The sequence below is a fragment of the Protopterus annectens genome, chromosome 14.part0 (genome assembly GCF_019279795.1).
Source record: "Protopterus annectens isolate FY-2018-M chromosome 14.part0, PAN1.0, whole genome shotgun sequence".
Lineage (NCBI taxonomy): Eukaryota > Metazoa > Chordata > Ceratodontiformes > Protopteridae > Protopterus > Protopterus annectens.
This window is the reverse complement of record NC_056748.1, coordinates 765,824,479-765,844,965: the sequence shown is the minus strand read 5'-3', so window position 1 is coordinate 765,844,965 and position 20,487 is coordinate 765,824,479. Positions and strand designations below refer to the sequence as shown.

General features: G+C 37.2%; 1 protein-coding gene across 1 annotated transcript in view; it reads right to left on the bottom strand.

Moving 5' to 3' along the window:
• BTRC (beta-transducin repeat containing E3 ubiquitin protein ligase) overlaps window positions 1-20,487 on the bottom strand; it is a 2,835,508-nt gene that overhangs the window by 345,126 nt on the left and 2,469,895 nt on the right. The gene's annotated exons all lie outside the window — the stretch shown is intronic.

Sequence of the window (20,487 nt, the reverse complement as noted above, 5' to 3'; positions counted from 1 at the left end):
GAATGTATCCTGACCACCTTAGGGGGCAGTTTCCCATGGCATTTGTAAAAGAAATGGATGCATTGTACTATCCATTTGGAGACTTTGTTTGTTTGGATATGGCCTTGCCCCCTGCCCCTGCTGCAAAGCTGACTAGCAATTGGTCGGTTTTCCTAAAAAATGTATTCCTATCCAGGTAGAATCTGAGCTGTCTATGTACATCTAGAGAATGCAGAATTCTTTTCCCTTGTTGTGGGTTAGGGAAAAAGATGGGCAAATGAATCGATTGGTTGAGAGCCATACTGGACACCACTTTAGGCATGAAAGTTGGGTTAGTCCTGAAGGAGACTCTGTCGTGCATGGAAAAAGGTGAAGGGCTCTACAATCATGAGTGCTTGTAACTCTGAAACTCTTCTAGCTGAAGTGATGGCCAGAAGTAAGGCTGTTTTCCAAGAGAGGAATTTTAACTCTGCTGAAGCTGCAGGCTCAAAGGGGGGTAAGGTGAGCTTTTCCAACACATAATTAAGGTCCCAAGCTGGGGTAGGAGCTCTTCTGGGTGGCCTTAAATTGTTAGCCCCTCTTAGGAACTGTTTGAAAAGAAGGAACCTTTAAAAAGCTGAGAAAGATCCAGAATGGGTGTGAGAAGAGAAGTGGCTTTGCGCTGTAATGAGCAGAGATGGCAGAGGCATGAATTTTAATAGAAGAGAAGTATAGGCCCCTGTGTAGTAGGTCTGCTAGGTAATCCAGGATGAGAGGTAGGGAGTGCTGTGCTGTTTCAGCTCCTTTAGCCTGGATCCAGATGCAAAACCTTTCCCACTTGTCAGCATAGGATTTTCTAGTGCTGGGGCATCTGGCCAAATGTATAACATCCAGGACTTGTTTGCTTAGCACTCTCTGTTTTTGAAGTGGAGGAGCTTAGATCTCTGCATTCCCTGGGACTGCTGTCTGGGGGGGGGGGGGGGTTGCTTTCCCTAGGTCTTGGCTGAGCTGGCTTGAAAGGGTCCGGAAAGGACCAGTGCTTGGATGGGCAATGTCTAATGAACCTCAGAGGCTGGACCTGTAAGAAGTCTTTGACTGTCTGCATAGATTTAGCTTTTTCTTCCATCTTTTTTAAGACCTCTTCTGCCTTGGTGCCAAACAAATTGTCTTTGTTCAATGGTGCGTCCAATGGTTTTGATTTGACATGGTCTGGTAAGGTCTGTTCCTTAAGCCAAACATGCCTTCTAAGTACAGAACCAGTGATTGCTGCCCTGCAAGATGCTTCTAGGGCATCAAATTCACATTGCAAGGTGTGTTTAGTGACTTGGCTTGCAGAATGAATAAACTCTTGTAATTCTTCATTTTCTGCACAAGCAGGAAAGGTAGATATTTTTTGTTTGAGGAGTTCCAAGGTATGTTGCTGGTATTCCAGCATGTGGAACTGACAATTAAGCACTCTAATGGCATGAGTTGCAGAGGTGCATACTTTTTTTACCCCATCTGTCTAAAGCTCGAGAATCCCTGTCCGAGGAGGTGGGATTCTTAGCTGTGATTGCTTTAATTCCTTTAGGTCCGTGGAAGATGACCTCTGGGTCAGCAGTAGGATTTTTGAAAAGAAATTTATGAGAGTCAGGGACTTTGTAATACCTGTCGGGTTTCCTGGGAGCAGGAGGAAGGGTGTCAGAAGTCAAACTGGATTCTATAAAGACATCATCCACAACATCCAAGGCAGGAGGAATGGATAAAGGTCTGTGCTATGGTAAATCTAAGAATTCCCTGAGTCTCTTTTTGGACTGAGGATAGTCCTGACATTCCCATTGGAAATGCTCCCTTAAAGTATGTAGGGTTTCACCAAATGAAAGATCCTCTGGAGGAGAGGCAGAAGGAATGGATTCCGCTGCATCTGAATCCTCATAAGCAGATAAGGGTTGCATGTCTTCATATTCAGAAACCTCAGAGTCATTGGACTCCTGGTCGGATAAAACTGCTGGGGACAAGTCTCTTTTTCTTTTGGAAGGGTTAGGTTGGCTTCCCCTACTAAGTATGATAAGGTCTTCCACCATTTTAAGCATTTGAGACTGAGGCATGAAAGCAGCTGCCTGAGCTTGGGTCATCGTTTTTTTAGGCGTAGTTCATACCCTGGGCCTTAGAAACTCAGTAGTTTTAGAAAGAACTGAAGATGTGAAAGAAGTCGTCGGTTTGAGTCGAGTATCGGTAATGCAAAGAACTTCCTCGGAAGCTGGTGCCTACTCAGCGGCTCCGGACCCATCCAAGGTAGCGACATCTGCAGGATGCAGGCCGACTGAGAGCTACCTCTGGCAGGATAACCCAAGTGTGATGACTGCAACAGTGAAACACGAAGAACATCATTCCTTGGTCCCTGAGGTATCATCACCCATGGTTCACCATGAATATCTGAAATGGACATCTGCAGAACTTTCAAGGATGTGTGAGAAGCTGGATACATGCCGGCCTCTGAAACAGTCACAGCAGAAGAATGCAGTCACAGCAGAAGAATCAAACCTAACTTTTTTGTCTGCCTTCTTAGCAGACAGCTAACCCTCAGGCCGGGATGATTCTGCTATTGTACCTGTGCCAATATTTTAAGACGCTGGTTTTCCAGAAAGATAGATAAGGAGGTGTGATGATTACAAGGAGTTTTAAGGGCAGATGCCTGACAAATAGTGCATGATGTATGGTCGTGAGAAGCACCTAAGCAAAACAAATACTGCTCATGGTGGTATGGGGAATATGTCTCCCACACTGGCATTTTCCCTTTTTGGATGACAGGTAACCTTACAACCAAAAGAAAAGGCAAGGATAAGAAGTAAAAACCCAAATGGGGCACTTATCTGAAATAGCTTGGTAACCAGCAGACAGAGGAGTGTTCAGAGTGACGATTAACGACAGCATTCGGACTTGCGGCACAAAAGTTCCAAGGAAGATACAGCCATATGCTGCCTTTATGCCCTATGCCATGAGTGGGGAGCAAACGTGACGTACAACATCCCTATAACAACCTAAGGCTTTGGTATACTGACCGGACATTGGGCTACTCTTGGCAGGGGGATCCCTAATGTGAGGAATACTGCAACAGTGATAGGGAAGGACATCAACAATTACACCCAAGTCATTAGCTTGTTCAACAAAAAACAAATGGAGTTATCCAAGGCTTATGAATAACAATTATTAGTAACACCAAAGTGCACAACTGAAAATCTGTTATTGTTAAATGTCATACCCTTTAACTGTACCCAAATGGTTAACTTAATCCAAAAAAGTTTGCAAACAATGATGACCTACTGTATTAGTTATTACACTGCCAACCTTTAAATAATCAGGTTAGTTACTCAAATTTATTTCACTGTCTGACAGTCACTTCAATTAACAGAGGTCCAAAACTGACCCCTCGGGAACAACAAATTTAATGGGCACATATTTTGAAAATTTGTTTGTTCTTAATCTTAACTCTGCTTTTGTACCTACCAAACAATTTATAACCCATCTCTTACCAAAAACATTTATATCTGTCCTACTCGGTATATCAACAAATACAGAATGTGGAACTGAATCAAAGGTCTCAGCCAGATCCAAATAAACCACATCTATAGTGAAGTCTTTAGCCAATACATTTATTTTGTGTTCATAGAGGTATACCAAATCAGATAGGCTCAATCTTCCAGGTATAAATCCTTGTTGATGCATATCACAAAAAATACATATACTTAAGCTTAGTGCCCTCTCTAAACATCTCCCCAGAATACACTTTCAACTAACTGGTCTATAATCACCAATAGTATAATCACTGTGATATTTATGTATTGGAACAACAATGGCCTCCTCCTAAATTTTTGGAATGAAACCTTCAACTAAAATTTTCTGAAACAAATAAACCAAACAAGAGTACAATCCGTTACCTAGCCATTCAATTTATCTGTCATACTGCTGACTTCTTTTTAACACAGTCTAAACATAGTCGTATAACTTCTACCATTAATGGATGACAACTACTTGATAAATACCATTTATAGAAGAGCTCCTAACATTTTACAAATAGAGTTCAAAAATCTTCTAAGAAACGTTTTCAAAATCTCACATACCTTGTTTAGCTGGCCAGTGTTCTGTTACTTAATACATGTGAGTGTCCCTGGTCAGTTCTGTTATTAAATCGGCTTTAAAAGAAATGTCTTAAAATGTTCTCCCAATCAAAACCTCTAATAACGTCTTCTGTAGCATTACATGAAATTTCAGAGAAAAGAATTCCAGACAGTTTATTAGCACCATCATGACTCCAAGAATCTACTCTGTTTAATAGTATTATAGTCCATCTCTCAATTCTTGCTGCCGCCACTGTAGGTAAATCTTTAAGCTCCTCAAACAATACTATTAAAGATCTATGGCCAATAATCAACTTGAATTTTCAACCTTAGAGGTACTAATGGAATTTCTTCACTCAAACGCAACAGTTCTTCCTTTTCTATTTGAGAATACATCCTCTCAGAACAAGAAAGGGTTCTTGATGCATATGCAAATGGTCTCTCACTCCCTGAAAGAATGCCGTGTTGAACTATAACTATGTTAAAGGCTGTGGCATCAAAAGCAAGTAATACTGGTATCTTCTGATGATGGTATAGCAACACCTTAACTGCTAAGGTATATTTTCTTTCAGAAAATTACAATGTATTGCTAGTACTATACTTTAGTTTGGTATTAATAGTCCTTAAGAGTTAGCTACCTTACACACTTCTGTACAAGTCAACATCATGTGCAAGTTGAGGGTTAATTTTGTGGCCAAAAGACATTACAATATTTTGAAGCATGTATGATTTGAGATGTTATCTGTGTAACGTGAAAACAGTAAACACTGCCCACAGCAGTGCTTTATTCATGATTTTGTTCTTGTTTTTTTCTCCCCATCAGTAATTACAGTGATCAGTGTGGGGCATGTCTCTGAATGGCAGCAGCAAATACAATACAGAGGCAATTGCTAAAATCAGTCATATTTAAAGTTATCTATGGGCAGCTTACTGGCAATTACAGTAACTGGTGTTGAGGGTATGTTTGTGAATGACTGCAACAAAACATTACTGTAGGCACTATTTCTTGTAGTTTCTTTCAGAATGGTTTCCAAAAGCAGTTATCTTTACCTTAATCTGTGGGCAGTAGTAACAGCACTAACAGCCCACAGCAGTACTCTATTAAATCACTTTTTTTTGTTTTCCTATCAGCAATTACAGTGATTGGGGTGGGACTGTGTTCTCGAATGACAGTGGCAAACAACGTACTGCTGCATAGCTCTCGACCTCTTAGCAGAAAAACTCTGGACAAAGCCAAAAATAATGGGGAACAAATTTTAAATATTGCTGTTATAAACTTAGAAAGTTGCTATAATAAAAGGCCTTGTGTTACCATGCATTTTCTGAAGGATATGAAGTCAAACTCAAATGCCTGTCATTATTTAGTGAATTAAGTCCTCACTTATTTGTCACAAAAATCCAGAAAATAACAAATTTGGTGAGGAACAGACCAAACATATGAGGCAACCAGTTAAGACGTACGTACTGCAGACATTATTTCTTCTAGTTTCTTCATGATTCTAGAGACGGGCACCAAAGCAGACATATTCTAATTTAACTATGAGCATAACAGCACATACTATCCAAAGCAGTAAAATACTAGTTTTTTTTTCATATCAGTAACTACAGTGACCATAGTTGTGGGGCCATGAATGACAGCAGCTACTGGCATCTTTAGACATCATGATTAAGTGCTTATCTTTATGGACCGTGTTTCTCTCTCAAGTAGTGATTCTCTCTCAAGTATTTTATTTGTTTATTTTGAATGGTTCTTATGGCCCTGGTGCCTGATCACTATCTACCCATCCCCATTTGTTCAGCACCACCAGAGTGAAACATGTTCATGTCATGGCAGTAATTTAGGCATGCAGTAGAAGTTTTTCTTTTCGAGACTTAATGCTGCCCTCAGTGCCTGACATGAAGGTTTAATGCATCTTCCCCCTATGTGCCTGCATGCCCATGCCCACAACCCACGAAGGCTGCCATGCAAACACAGCTTAGCAAAGTCAAGCACATATCTTCACCAGCAGGTAGAGGCATAGCAGCATGCCAGACAACCTCCTCCCCTCCAACCCCAGGACATAGACATAAGCAATGCAGTCTGAAAGTCATCTGGAAGTTGTAACTTTGGAAATTTTTCCACCTAGTTTATTAGCTGGAAAGGAAACAAGCAGCTGTGAATCCTTTCTTTTTTTCTTTTTATATTTTTATTGTTTTCCCAAATCAAGTTACAATATTCTAACAAAACATGTACGTAACAGTATAAAAATTCTAAAACAAAAAACAATTTACATTAATGATAGAAGATAATTACAGTAATAATATTAAAACAATCAAAAAATATAACTTTTACAAAGGTGTCTAATCATCCTGAAAGAAGGAAATGCAATTAAGGTAAATCATATCAGTTCAGTTAAAAATGTTGTCCATTTTCTCCAAAGTTTCCATTACTATTAACCAAGAGTTCTGGAATGATGTCATTTTGTTGGTTCTTTTTTTTAGTGTATTCAAGTCCATCAGCCATAGTGACATTTTTGAATTCTTTAAATGGAGTAGCTTGTTTTTTTGCAGTTCACGGTTATCTTCTTTCTGGCTATACATAATAGAGTCCATAATATTGATAATCTGTTTCTTGAAACACTGTTAGATATAAGTGAGTTAAACAACACCAATGATTTAATTTAAATGTATCATTAAATATAGTCTGAAAGGAAGAGTTTAAATTATTCCAATAGGATTTTAGTTTTATACAATCATAGAAAACAGGTTCCCAATTTGCTTCTAATTTCAATTCAATCTCCAACAGCTTTCTTGACTGTCAAACATTAGAACTAGTTTATGTGGTGTGTGAAAACTTCTATGTAGGAATCTCTATGAAAACAAGTCCCAGTGGGTTGACAATGTAGTATGTTTTGAGGACATCTTGGGGGGGTATTAACCTTTGTAAAATAATTCCAATAAGATTTCCTTGTGGTATAATTTCATTTCTTTGATTAATCTGTAAATGTTAGACAGATACCCATTTCCTTGGAAAGGATGGTTAGTGATGTATGTAATATAGTCAATAAACGTGGGTATTTTCTGTCTAACAGAAATTTGCATTGTATCTCTCTTATTTACTAGGGTTTGTCTCAATGATGGTAGAGTTAACCAAATATCATTGGTTAAATTATATTTATCTATAAGATAAGTGATGGAGGATACATTGTTTTTTTTTTCTAAAAATTGATGCCAGTATATTAACTCTGCCTTCTTTCTTCAAGGTTTCCAATTTGTTAAATTGGAGCATTTCGAAATTATAAGGGGTGTAAGCTAATGAGAAAATTAAAAAAAATATCCAGGATTTAATACTGGGATCTGAGTTAACAAATTTTTTTAATGTGGTTAATGTATAATTTATATAGAATGATGACATTTTATTATTCTTGCTTTCCATTATGTATGATTTTAAAGTTCAATAAAAGATATTTGATAAAATGAGTAGATGAACCTGGATTTGTTTTTGCATAGCATCTAAGCAAATTTGTTCATGTAATGATTTCCATATAGAAGAGTATAATGGATTAAGCCATAAAGTAATATTTTTAACTACTGCAGATTGGGCATATATCTCAATATCTGGGAGATTAATTACTCTATCTTCCCAGTTTGGTAAACGATTGTTTAAGGCTATTCTAGGTTTAAGTGGATACCACAGACATTTTAGGATTATTTTATTGTATTTTTGAGTTATATATTTAGGTGGTGGTAGTGAAATAACTTGTATGAGATATAATATTTTGGGGAAAATAATTGATTTAATTAAATAGAGCGTGTCCTCCATTGTAAACACATATTTATTCCAGTTATTAATCAGTGTTTCTATATTATTTATTGTTGTAGTGTAGTTATATATGATAGTCATTTAAGTGATGTGTTATATAAACTCCTAAGTTTTGAAGTTTACCCTCAGGAACAATATATCTGGAGAATTTTTTTATCTAAATTGTTTTTTGTTTTGGGGTATAAGTATATTTTTGATTTATCATAATTGAATCGCAGTCCTGAAACGTTTTGGAAGTTAAGCATGGATTTAAATAATGCTCGTACAGAGTGATTTGCATTGGATAGAGAAGAGAATATCATCTGCAAACAGTTGTAGTTTTAATTTTATATTTTTAGTTATTTCTATACCTTGTATGTTGACCTGTAACCTAATCTTGTTCGCAAATGGTTCAATCAGTAAAACAAATAATAAAGGTGATAGTGGACAACCTTGTTTGGATCCTTTTTAAAAAGTAACAGGACCTGATCTATAGGATCCCAGTTTAACATATGCTACAAAATGTTCATATAACATCATAATTAAGTTTATAAAAACTTTTAGGGAATTTATATTCTTCTAAAACTAAGTTTAAATATCTCCAGTGTACTGTAGTAAAAGCACTGTTGATGTCTAAGGAAACTAATGTTAAGTTTTTCTTTTTATGTTTAGTACAGTCTATTAATGTTATGATTCTTTTGATGTTATCATAAGTGTTTCTTCCTTTTACAAAGCCTGTCTGGTCTTCATATATTAATATGGGGAGAACGTGTTTAATTCCATTTGCAAAAATTGCCACAAACATTTTGTAATCTATGTTAAGTAATGATATAGTCCTGTATGAAGAACAATACTTTTCATCTTTACCAGGTTTTACTTTTGGAGATATTAGTGAATATTTCCATGAAGGGGGAGTTAATAGTTCTTCTTTAAATGTATTATATACTTTTAGGAGTAAGGATACCGATTGTCCTGGTAATAGAAGGATCGTCTCTGGTAATATGTTGTCTGGTCCAAGAGCCTTACTCATTTTAAGTTTAGAGATTTGTGTTTTTAATTATGTTATTGTTATTGGTTTATTAATTATGTCTATTTGGGTTAATTTAGTGGTGGTATTCTTACTAAGAAATTCTTTAATATCATTTAATAAAGTAATTTCAAGATTGCATGTATTGAGATTATTGAAGTGAAGTCTAAATGTTTCTAATATGTTAGTACGATCAGTTACTACCTTATTTGTGTGTATTGTAAATTCCTTTTATTTGTCTAGATTTGATTTTTTTTGTCCTGTTTGCTAATTGTTTTTTGATTGAGGGAATTCATAGAGTAAGAGTTTAATTTAATCTTCTCGAGATTTATCATAGTTTTATGATGCAAAATCTCAGACTATTTAATAATGATTTGTGTTAATTCTGGGATTAAATTAGAGTTGCCATTTTGTATTTATAGTTTAAGATTAACTAGCTGAGTTTGTAAGTCCATCATTTCTTTATTCCATGTTTTTTTTCTTGTTAATAAACCATGTTAGTGTTTTACCATAAATGTACGACTTTAAAGAATCCCATACACATATTTCTGAAATATATTCAGTGCTATTTATTTCCAAGAAAGTCATTTAATTTACATAAAATTCTTTAAATTCTTTTAGGTTTAAGTATGAGGGATTTACATAAAATTCTTTAAATTCTTTTAGGTTTAAGTATGAGGGAATTCTAGTAACAGGAAGAGAAAAATATGGTTCAGTATCTATTTCAAATAGTATTGTATTCTGATCAGATAGAGGACAGGCTATAACTTTAACTCCATTTAATTATGTTATTAAGTCATTTGATACACAGACTCTGTCAATATGTGAGTGAGATTTTTGTCTATGTGAATAAAAGGTAAAAAAATAATGAATTATGATAAGCAAATTGGTTAATATCTTTAATTATTACTGTATCAAACTTCATTAAGGCTCTGGAGGCAGAATATTTTTTTTCAATTACAGTGGGAGTCAGAGTCAATCTTCCATAATACAACTGAAATCTCCTGCCATAATTAAGCTGCCCTTTGTATGATGTATAATATCTTCTAAATGGGTATTAATTGTTTTAATACCAATCCAGGGTATCCAATATATGTTGACTAGAGTGTACATTTTTTTAGTGATTTTAAGAGATAACAAGCAAAACATGCCTGAGGAGTCTTGATATGTTGATATCTTCTGAGAGAGAATGGAATTTATGACTAATATGGATACACTTCTTTTCTTTTGTTTAAATTTTGAAGCTGTCAATACTGAATAATTATTGAAATTTAATTTATGTCATCATTAGATGAGTTTCTTGAAGAAATACTAATGAGGGTTTATGTATATTAAGGTATTTGAATAAGCTTGTCCTTTTATTATTATTAAGGCCATTAACATTGATAGATAGACATTTCATATTATATTTGGATGTGACAGTTGGTTGTAAATTATGTAATTGTTATATTTACTGACGTGTGTTTTGGAGAAAAGGATTTAAATATGCATGTAATATATTTTCATTAATATAAGACATCTTAAAAACCAAATGTAATGAGTTTGTGAGACTAAAACTATGATTAATATTTCAAACATCATCTATCCCTATGAGGACTAACTCCTGTCTATGTAAAAAGGTCACACAGACAGTCCCTGTAGTCATAACTATTCTACACAGGTATAGTCTCTCAACCTAGTATAATCAATATATGCAAACTGTAATGTAGGAGATTGTAGGTTCAGCTTGTAAAAGTAAATGTATGAGAGATGATTTTGAAGACTGGTCATGTTAATTATGTGAGGCAAGAGTGCTTAATAGGAAGGGTAATCTTTTCTCTTTCCTCCATATTCTGTTCAGAATGTAAGTTAACATGAAATTCTCTCCATACATTTTTATTACAAAGTTAGAATGTGAAACTTGACTTGAAACAGGATTAAAAAAACCTGAAAGCATAAACATAACACAATTGTTATATTCTTTTAACATGTTAAACTATATTTCATATGATTTTTCTACTACAGCTGTGACCCCTTAGTCATGCTGTGAAATGTGTGGGTATTATTTAGCTTGTTTCCAATCCAGGTTTTATGAAGCAGTTAGGTTTACACTTTGAGGGGAACAATTTATCAAATATAGGTTAAAATTAATGAGATGCATACTGGAAGGTTGATGTGTAATGTTTCCCAACAGATATTATTTATGGATGGGCCATCAGTCCTTGATTGCTACTATGTTTAACACACATTTTTTCCAATCTTCTTTTGTTAAGAGTACAAGTAAGAAAGACAACTTATAATGGATTCACTTTATAATCACTAAATACTAAAATACCGAATTTTAGTATCTTGAAACTATAAAGCCAAAAAAACGACACCCACAACCATGAAATTCAAAATCGTGATCTTTCACATACACAAACCACCACACAAACAGGCACACATACATGTACCTAATGACACTACAATAAAGCAACACACAGAAACACAACATAACAAACACACCTACCCTACTTATAAGCAGGGGGGCAAGCCCACACCCCTGCTACTTATATAAACTAACTCCGAGGTCACACTAAACACACAAACACATAAAACTCACCACTACACACACACATTAAAATCTCTACCCAATACCCTTACAAGAACACCACTTACCTGAATCCCCAGCTAAATCCACAAACTGCACCGCACGTCATGAACGCAACAACACAACTGTGGATTCGACATTTCCGCATTCAAAATTATGCAGTTTTGCGTAACTGCACTTTCAACTTTATAGTCTCGAAATACTAAAATTCGATATTTTAGTATTTCGGGATTATAAAATGAAACACTTATAATATACCATCTTGTTTCCATACATTCTTCATCTAATATTAGTTATGTCAAGCTGTGATTTATGTATATTGCTAATATATATGATACACTGTCTGATTCAAGTTAATGATGGTAGATGCTGAAAGTAAGATTTAACTGAATTAAATTCCAACTAACAATAGAGCTAAGTTCATATCAAGAATACATGGAAACTAATGTATGAAATATACAACTGTAATCTCAGTACAGATGCACAGAGGTTTGTGCAAGAGAGAGAAATTCAACATACACATTTCTATGAAAATGATTATTTGGCTGTCTTTATCAAAGCAGCATTTACAAGTGCCAGATTTCCCTGAAAAATACTTTTTATGAACTTTAACTACTGAATACATGACTCTTAGGAAATTAATACTGCAGTTAAGACAATAATCCAGACACAAAAAATGTACATATAGTATTCAAATTAAAGGCAATGTACGCTTAATACATTTTAAAGAAATATATTCACAGTCTGAAGTGCTTTGTGTGAGTATCTTTCAGATACACTGGAACAATAAAAAGGGTCTTAGATATGTTCCTAATAGTAGATATGAATATTAGTTTCATTTTTTTAAATTGCCCCTGTATATATGGTAAACTTTCTGTTGTATTTAAATAAAACAAACATATAACATTTTAATGCATATTTTCCCTTTAAGAAATTCTATATATTAAAATGTTCAGAAAAGAGACAGTAAATAATTATATTTAATTGTTTCGTTTACATGGGAAGTGACAAACTATTGATTGAATTTCTGACCTTAAGTTACGCAGATTCTGGTAAACCTGTGAATCCTTTCTGACAACTCTGGGGAAGGTAGAAATGTAATTGCCTATGCATTCCCAAAGTATGGAGAATGTACTCTCATTTGTTAGAATTACATGGGAACAAAAACACTGGCAGGTGAATGAGTGGCATCTTGGTTGTGTCAGAAGCCACTTTAGGGAGATTTTATGGGGTTGTATAGAAGGACACACTGTCCTTACAAAAAAAAGTAAGGGCCGAAGAAGAAGAAAGTGCCTGAAACTCAGAAATTCTTCTAGCTAAGGTTGCCATTCCTCTACACCCCCCCCCCCCGGAGTGTTTGGAAATGCAAAGAGTACTCCACTTCTTCTGTTCTTTAATTCCTACTCCATGTTTTAAGGTAAATTGCTGCTGCTTGTTGTTTTTAGATACTTTTGCTGCTTTCATTGCTTGCTGGCCTGACTAGTGGAGGGTAGATTTATCATTTGCTACTGGACATCACATCAATGGGCTGATAATGGCCTGTGCTGTTGTTGCTCTGAATACTGCACCTTCTAGCCTGCTTGCTGCCCTTGCTCGAGCTTTGTCACTGCTGCTTTACGCCACCAACCACCACCGAGTCCCATGATCTGAGATTTGGTTTTGAAGGCAAGACATCAGGCAGCCACAGCAGGGGTGTGTGTGTTTTGGCAGAAAAACACGTTCATACTGGATAGTCTTTCCATGGAAGCAATCACTGTAGTGGAAGGTAAGTGATAGTGAAAATTTGCACACTGTTCTGATTTTTACCAAATATTTTGTCTGGCCCAGATAAAATAAATGGGTCTATATTATCTTGTCATAACAGTGAATGCCATTTTGGCGACAAACGGCTAACTGCAAACACAGCGAAAGCCCAGGTCACCGATTTTTTTTCCTAGGGAAAAAAAAAATTGGTAGACCAACAAGACACAGCACACCACTTAAAACATTTCAAACTGGAGGGCTTCACCCCCCACACCCTCCCTAACTAAATATACCAACTCCAAGATTGCACTATAGTGGGGTAAAGGGCAATGGCAAAGCGATTTTTTTCCCCTAGGAAAACAATCGCTGACCTGAGCTTTTGCGTTATTTGCACTTCGCTGTTTATTTTTCAACAACATAATATAGACCCAAAATAAATGTATGTTTTTTTTGGCAATTGGAGGGTTGCAGTCATTACTGATAGCAAAGAGTTTTAAACATATCCTTCAGAAAATACATTTTACTCTAGTAACTTTTGGATCTGTTAGCTGCTATCCATATTTCTTGTGCTAAGAGATTTGTCCAGATTTTTTCCTCACAAAATATATGTTCTTTATAGAAATTTTAGATTTCTGATAATTACTATGACATACATTTGAATTTGAGACTTCATATCCTTCAGAAAATGCATGCTAACACAAATCTTTATCTAGCAACTTTTAAAATGTATAAGAGCAAGATTTAAAATTTGTCCAGATTTCTTGTGCTAAGAGATTAAGGTGTGATTTAGAGGTTGAAGTCCTTAAATAATGACAGACATTTGAGTTTGCCTTCATATCTTTAAGAAAATGCACAACAAAGCAAAACTATTATTCTAGCAACTTTCTAAGACTATTAAGTATTAACTCTGTCCCTGACTTTGGCCCTTTATCTGAATACAGTTGCCCAGACTTCTTGTGCTGAAACATTAAGAGGTATGGTGATGCTATCTAGATTGTTGAAGAATGTCCAGTTGTTTGCATCATATCTTTTGTTTTGTTTTTCATATACTGTGAGGATTTCTAGCAAATCACTGAGGTTGAAGTCATTAAATAGTGACAGATAACTTGTGTTTTTGTCTTCATATCTTTGAGGAAATGCACAACAAAGCAATATCTGTTATTCTAGCTACTTTCTATTATAAGTAGTAATTAACACCTGTCCCTGATTTTTAGCCCCCCAACCCCCTATGATTAATGCTATCCAGATTTATTGTGCTAACATGCTGGCAGGTATGGTGATGCTGTCTAAATTCTTGCGGAATGTCCAGATGTTTGACTCATTCCTCTTCTTCTGTTTTTAATATACTCTGCATATTTCTATCAAATCATTGAGAGTTAAAGTCATTAAATAATGACAGTTATTTGCGTTTTCGACTTCATATCTTTGAGGAAATGATGACAGATCAAAAACCATTATTCTATCTTCTAAGATTTTAAGTAGTAATTAACACCTGTCCCTGATTTTGGCCCCTCAATCCCTACGATTAATCTTCTTCTTTCAGCTTTTTATGCGGCCCAGATTTCTTTTAAGAGGTTGAGAGGTATGATGATGGTGTCAAGATTGCTGCAGGATGTTCAGATTTGCCTTGTATCTTTTGGTCTGCTCCTCACAACATGTGTGGCTTTCTGGCAAATCATTGATGGGTGAAGTCACTAAATGACAGAAATTTGAATTTCAGACTTACGCAGTTAGAAAATACGTGGTAATGCAAAACCTGTTCTATCAACTTTCTAAGTCTGTAATGTGAAGATATATGAAGGCTGCCAGCCTAGCCAGATAGAATTTTATAGATAATTCTGCCATTTGTAAATAACATAAGCCACAGGCTTGTTCTCTTAAATAAGAAAATTGTATTGGATGTTGAACTTCAAATATGTAATGACTGCACTCTGCTGGAGGAAAGCTGATAAGCCAAGCATTGTGTAATTGTTTGATCTCAAAAATCAGAGCCAAAATGTCTGGATGAAAGAATTCTTCCTATTGTTTTGAGACCAGAATTTACATGTATAATGTCATTTATTGCCGTGTTTCCTGACTAAGTGCAAGCTTACTAAGAAATGTAAGTGTAGAGTTTCTGTCAAGCTGGGAACCAGAGAATTGTTACGAATGATGTAATCTAAAATAAGTCAACAGGATGTATTATCAATTTAAAGGACATTCTCAGAGAGAGACAGAGAGCATTTTGCATTTGTCTTGAGAACATCCAACTCACCAGCACTCTGCCTGTGCTCCGTTTGTATACAACTCCTATCTCAAAGTGTGTGTGTGTGTGTGTGTGTGTGTGTGTCAGCTACTTGGGCAGGGTTATGAAGAACTGATTGGACAGATAGGGTGCTGGAGGTTTTAGCTTGACCACTAAGCTGAGATCTGGACCCTCTAGCTGTGCCAGTGGGGAGTCTTACTGGGGATCTGGAGAGAAAGGGAGAAACCTGTACCAGACTGACTGTGATCTCTGTGTGCTCTTAAGGGAAATTGTACTTTACTGTGTGTGTATTTGTTATCCTTCCCAATGTGGACGCTCCTCACTGGTGTTAGTAGTGAGGATTGAGGCTCCTTGATTGCTGGGCCAGTGCACGGGCATCACATGTAAGAGCATTATTTAAAATCTGTCCCTGATTTTTGAACCTTTGCCCCCAATTATTTTTGTCTTTGCCTTTAATTTAGTCAAATCAGACCATCATGTGAGTACTTATGACATGCCTAGTTTGTCGCTACATAAATCATTACAGTTGCAAAGAGGATTATGACAGCTGAGCTACCATGTATTTTATTTTGTCGGCCTACTGTATGCCTCTGAATGTCAGACCTTAGCTTCTGTTGTGCTTTGTGTCCATCCTTTATTGTCAGCTGGATACCTGTGTGTCAGGTTTGTGTGTGTAACAGTTGAGGGTCTCGACTTGGCACAGTAGTTAATGCTGCTGCTTTAGTATTTGATACCCAGATTTTAATTTCAGTTGACTGCCTTCTGTGTTAGATCTGCATGTCCTCCTGTCTGTGCCAGGATCATCTGTGTAACTGCTGCAGAATGTCACTCTGGTACAGGAGTTACTGTTACTGCCTTTCAATGCTTGACCTCCACTGTTAAAACTTTTCAGGTGGAGTCTGCATGCCCTCTTGTATCCACAGGATGTATTTTTCCTTATGGATAGCTATATATCAAGGTGTACTACAAGTTTGAAGAGTTTCACATTACAGGACGTGAGCAACTATCTCTGGCTAGTAACTATGGTACAGGCCCCCAGGGCACTGTTGCTGCTGATCACTTCATTGTATTGGCTGGATTGGTATTAATAGCTATTTTGGTTTACTGTAGTGGTGTTGAGCAAGGATACTGTAATAATCTTGTCTGGGAAAAGGTCAATGAATCAGCAAGAAGCTGGAAGCAGCACAATGTCTCTTATGAAGTTAAATGCATTCTGCACTTACAGTAAGGCATAGGAGCAAAGTTATTCATGGATACGATCTGTTCCAAGTATGGATGCCATGGTCAAGTGCATGTCCTGTGAAACAACCTTCGCTATTAAGTGGGATGAGGAAAAGACACTGAAAAGCCACCAGAAGTCAAACATTAGCAAAGCATTCAGCTACAGAAGCAGGACTTTGTAATGACAATGTTTATTTAGCCAAGTAGTGCAACTAGTGAGGCTTCCAAAGTGATAGCAGCTGACGTGACAGCAGTTTATCATGGTGTGAAACACACTCATATGTATCCATGGACTGTGAAGGTGAGCTAGCAAAAACAATTTAATCTGACTCCACTGCGGTTTCAAAATTCAGTTGTGGGAAGACAAAATCTGAGCACAATGTAACAAATGTACTTGCACCTCATTCAGAGGAGCTCCTTCGGCAGGAACTTGGCACTTCCTATTTCTCATTGGAATCAGATGCATCCAATAAAGAACAGAAAAATGTTCCCCCTGGCTATTCAGTACTTCACACACACCCACGGTACACAACAGAAACTTCTGGATTTCTACGAGGATCAAAACAAAAGTGCTGAATTCACATTTACAAGAATAAAGGAACTCCTTGTGCAGAAAGGAGTAAAAGTACAAAACTTGTCTAGCTATACTGCAGTCAATGCCTCCGTTAACTGTGGAAATTATGGAAAACAAAGGTCTGTTTTTAAACATCTGAAAGTTGGGGTGCCTCATAGCATTGCAGCAAACTGTGCCATGTAATGCTTAACTGTGCAAAGCATTTAAGCAAGCCCCTTGCAAAGCGTGATGTGGAATTGCTGGTTTTGAAAGTGCACAGTGGGTTTTCAACATCTGCAAAAAAACAGGCAATGCGGAAGGACTTCTACTCTTTCCTAGTCCAGAACTTTAAGGAGATCATGTAACATGCTGTCACAAGGTGGCTGTTTTTGTTCCTAGCTGTGGAGAGGCTGGAAGGATGCTGGCCCGCTATTAAAAGTTATTTTATTAGTCAAGTGCCTGAGAAGTGTCACGCCCTTATCTGGAATATGTGGAGGCCGATGAGGATGGCATCACTGAGAATATCTCTGAGGCATACATTTCATGCATTACATCCTGCAGATATTCCACAAACCTATAGCAAAACCTGAAAGTAATACACATTCTGTCCCATAGGTGAACACAGTGATGATGATTCTTAGAAATGAGTTACAGAGAAGGCTAGATGACCAGTTATTTTGTGCTAAAACTTCATCTGCCTTAAAGCACTTTACTCCAGCTGTGGCACAGCAGGTCTGTATGGACTTATGTAATTTTAATAGTAAAGCACTTTATCTGTAGAAGTGGTCTGACTTTGACAACAGCACCTGTAAAGCTATGCAGGTCCTCAGCCTCCAACAGTCTATAACTTGGTCAGAACTGTGCACAGCTACAGATGTTTTCAAACTGGGTGTGGACACGGAAGCACTTTTCTCAGACTACTGCACTTTAACTGCTGCAATGCCAGCACTGTTACAGATGACAGGCGATTGCTGGGTGACCTTTTTTAGTAAAGCCCCAGACTGCAAAATGCTTTACAGACTGGTACAGTTCACTCTTTTAATTCTCCCCAACAATACCTTCGTGGAAGGGGTTTTTCACTTATGGAGGGATGCATAGACCGATGCAAGAAACAGAAATACAGAATGCTTGTGTCTCTTTGTCAAGGCTGAGCTGCAGGTCAAGTTACATTTTAATACGAGTTGCTCACAATTTTATACATTTGTAGAAATTAATCAGCCACTACCAGAGGCTGCCAGATCAAATATAAAATACACCTTCAAATATAAGCAATGATCACAGCAAGTGAGCTGCTCCTGCTGGAAAACTTCATAATATATAAAATTGTAACAGAAGACCATGACTTGTTTCACTTTTTCTATAAAATTAGTAGTGTGACCATGGTTTTGCATTCCATTTTCCCATGCTTATTTACCTTTTGTCCTGTAGTGTATGGTGTCATTTGGATGTATTGTTGTGTACAGTGAACCTATAACACTGTACTGCTTTGAACAAATTGCTGCTAAATAAAGTTGTTTACATCTTCTGATTCATTAGGTATTTCCTGTACACATTAACTGCATGTGGTATTAAGACTTGTGCCGATGGGTTTGATTAGCTAAAAGGGAATGGGTGTGGCTAAATTATGCACGGGGTAGGGGCTTGTTTTTCAGGAAATGGCACTGTGGAAAAGTGGCAACCCTACTTCTAACAGAATTATTGGCTACCAAAAACAAGGCTTTCCATGAAAGGATCTTGAATAGAAGAGAGGAAGCTGATTCAAATGGTAGCTTTGTCAATGTTTCTAAAATGGGGAACAGGTTCTCTGACTGGAGGTCTGAGTAAGAAAACAACTTTGAAAACGATGTTGGCATCCTACAAAAGGGCCTCAATGAGACAGATGCCTGGTGTCAAAGCCATGGCCAGGAGCTCAATGCCAAAAGTGCATTGTTATCCCCTTTGGTAAAAATTCTGTACCCATGAACTACCACATGGGTGGTAGTCTACTTAACACCGAAAGTGTGATAAGAGACCTTGGGACACAGGTGGACAGTAGTCTCTCCTTTGATAATCACACCACCACAGTGGTCAGGAAATCTTTCTATGTGGCACACCTCATCACAAAAGGTTTCTCATCCAGAAAAAAAGAGGTCATTGTTCCCCTCTACTCATCAATCATTAGACCCATTATAGAGTACAGCACCCCTTTTGGTATGTACCTCACAAGACATCTACAACTGGAGAGGCCACAGAAATACCTCACAAAGAGGATTACTGGCCTCAAACAGATACCCTACGTAGACAGTCTAAAAAAACTCCAGCTTTACTCCGCTGCATATCGCCTACTCAGAGGCGATCTCTGCCTAACATACAAAGCTATGTCAAACCCAGAGCTGTTGGACATGCCCCACTTAAAGAAATCCTAATCCCTCTGAGCTACACGCTGTAGGGACCTAAATCTTGTCACCACAATAAACAGAACACGCTGGAGAGTTAGATTCCTGTCCCAGAGACTTCCCATACTCTGGTACAGACTACCTATCTATGTCAAACGGAGCTCCTCATTAGCGCTCTTCAAGAAAAATCTTGACAACTGGATGGGAAATAGGAAATTCACCCCGGGGATCACTTCTGTGGCTCTGCTCGACAGGGGCACAGGAAAATAATTTTCTTGGGTGGTGAAAGCCAGGGTACCTTTTTGGCTAGGCTTATATAGGCCCTAGGGCCAACAGCCTAGTACCTACCTATGAAAAAGGCTTTATAAAGCTTATGAAGGGACAGCAAGTGATCATGGTGCTACATGTGAAAATTAGAATTAGCTTACAGCTGTACTTTAAAAGTGGATAAACCACAGCACGAGTCAAAAATGCATACAAGGAACCAGAGGACATCTGGAAAAGGGTCAGTATTCTCAGATGACACAGATGACAAGATATTTCCACTTTCTACAGTAGAGGCTATGGGTAGACTCTTTCTGAGAAGAAGTTAGAATCCTAATCACCTCAAAAGAGAGAGAAATGTCTTTGGTCATTACAGGAATTGGTTCCCCAATATGATACTTGAGAAGCAGGAAACCAAACTTGTCTGGGTCAGAAGGAGACTTTGAAGATGACACAAGCCTTGCACTTGATCGCTTTCTGTAAAATCTTGGGAATCAGGATTGGGAAGGCACATAGAAGACTAGAAGGCCACTGTTGGGTTAGAGCATCCCCTGGGGACTGTCCCTCTTTTGGGATCATGGCAAAGCACCTATTGCATCTGGTGTTGTCTGGTGAGACAAAAAAGGTTGCTAATGAAGAGGAAGTCCCAGCAAC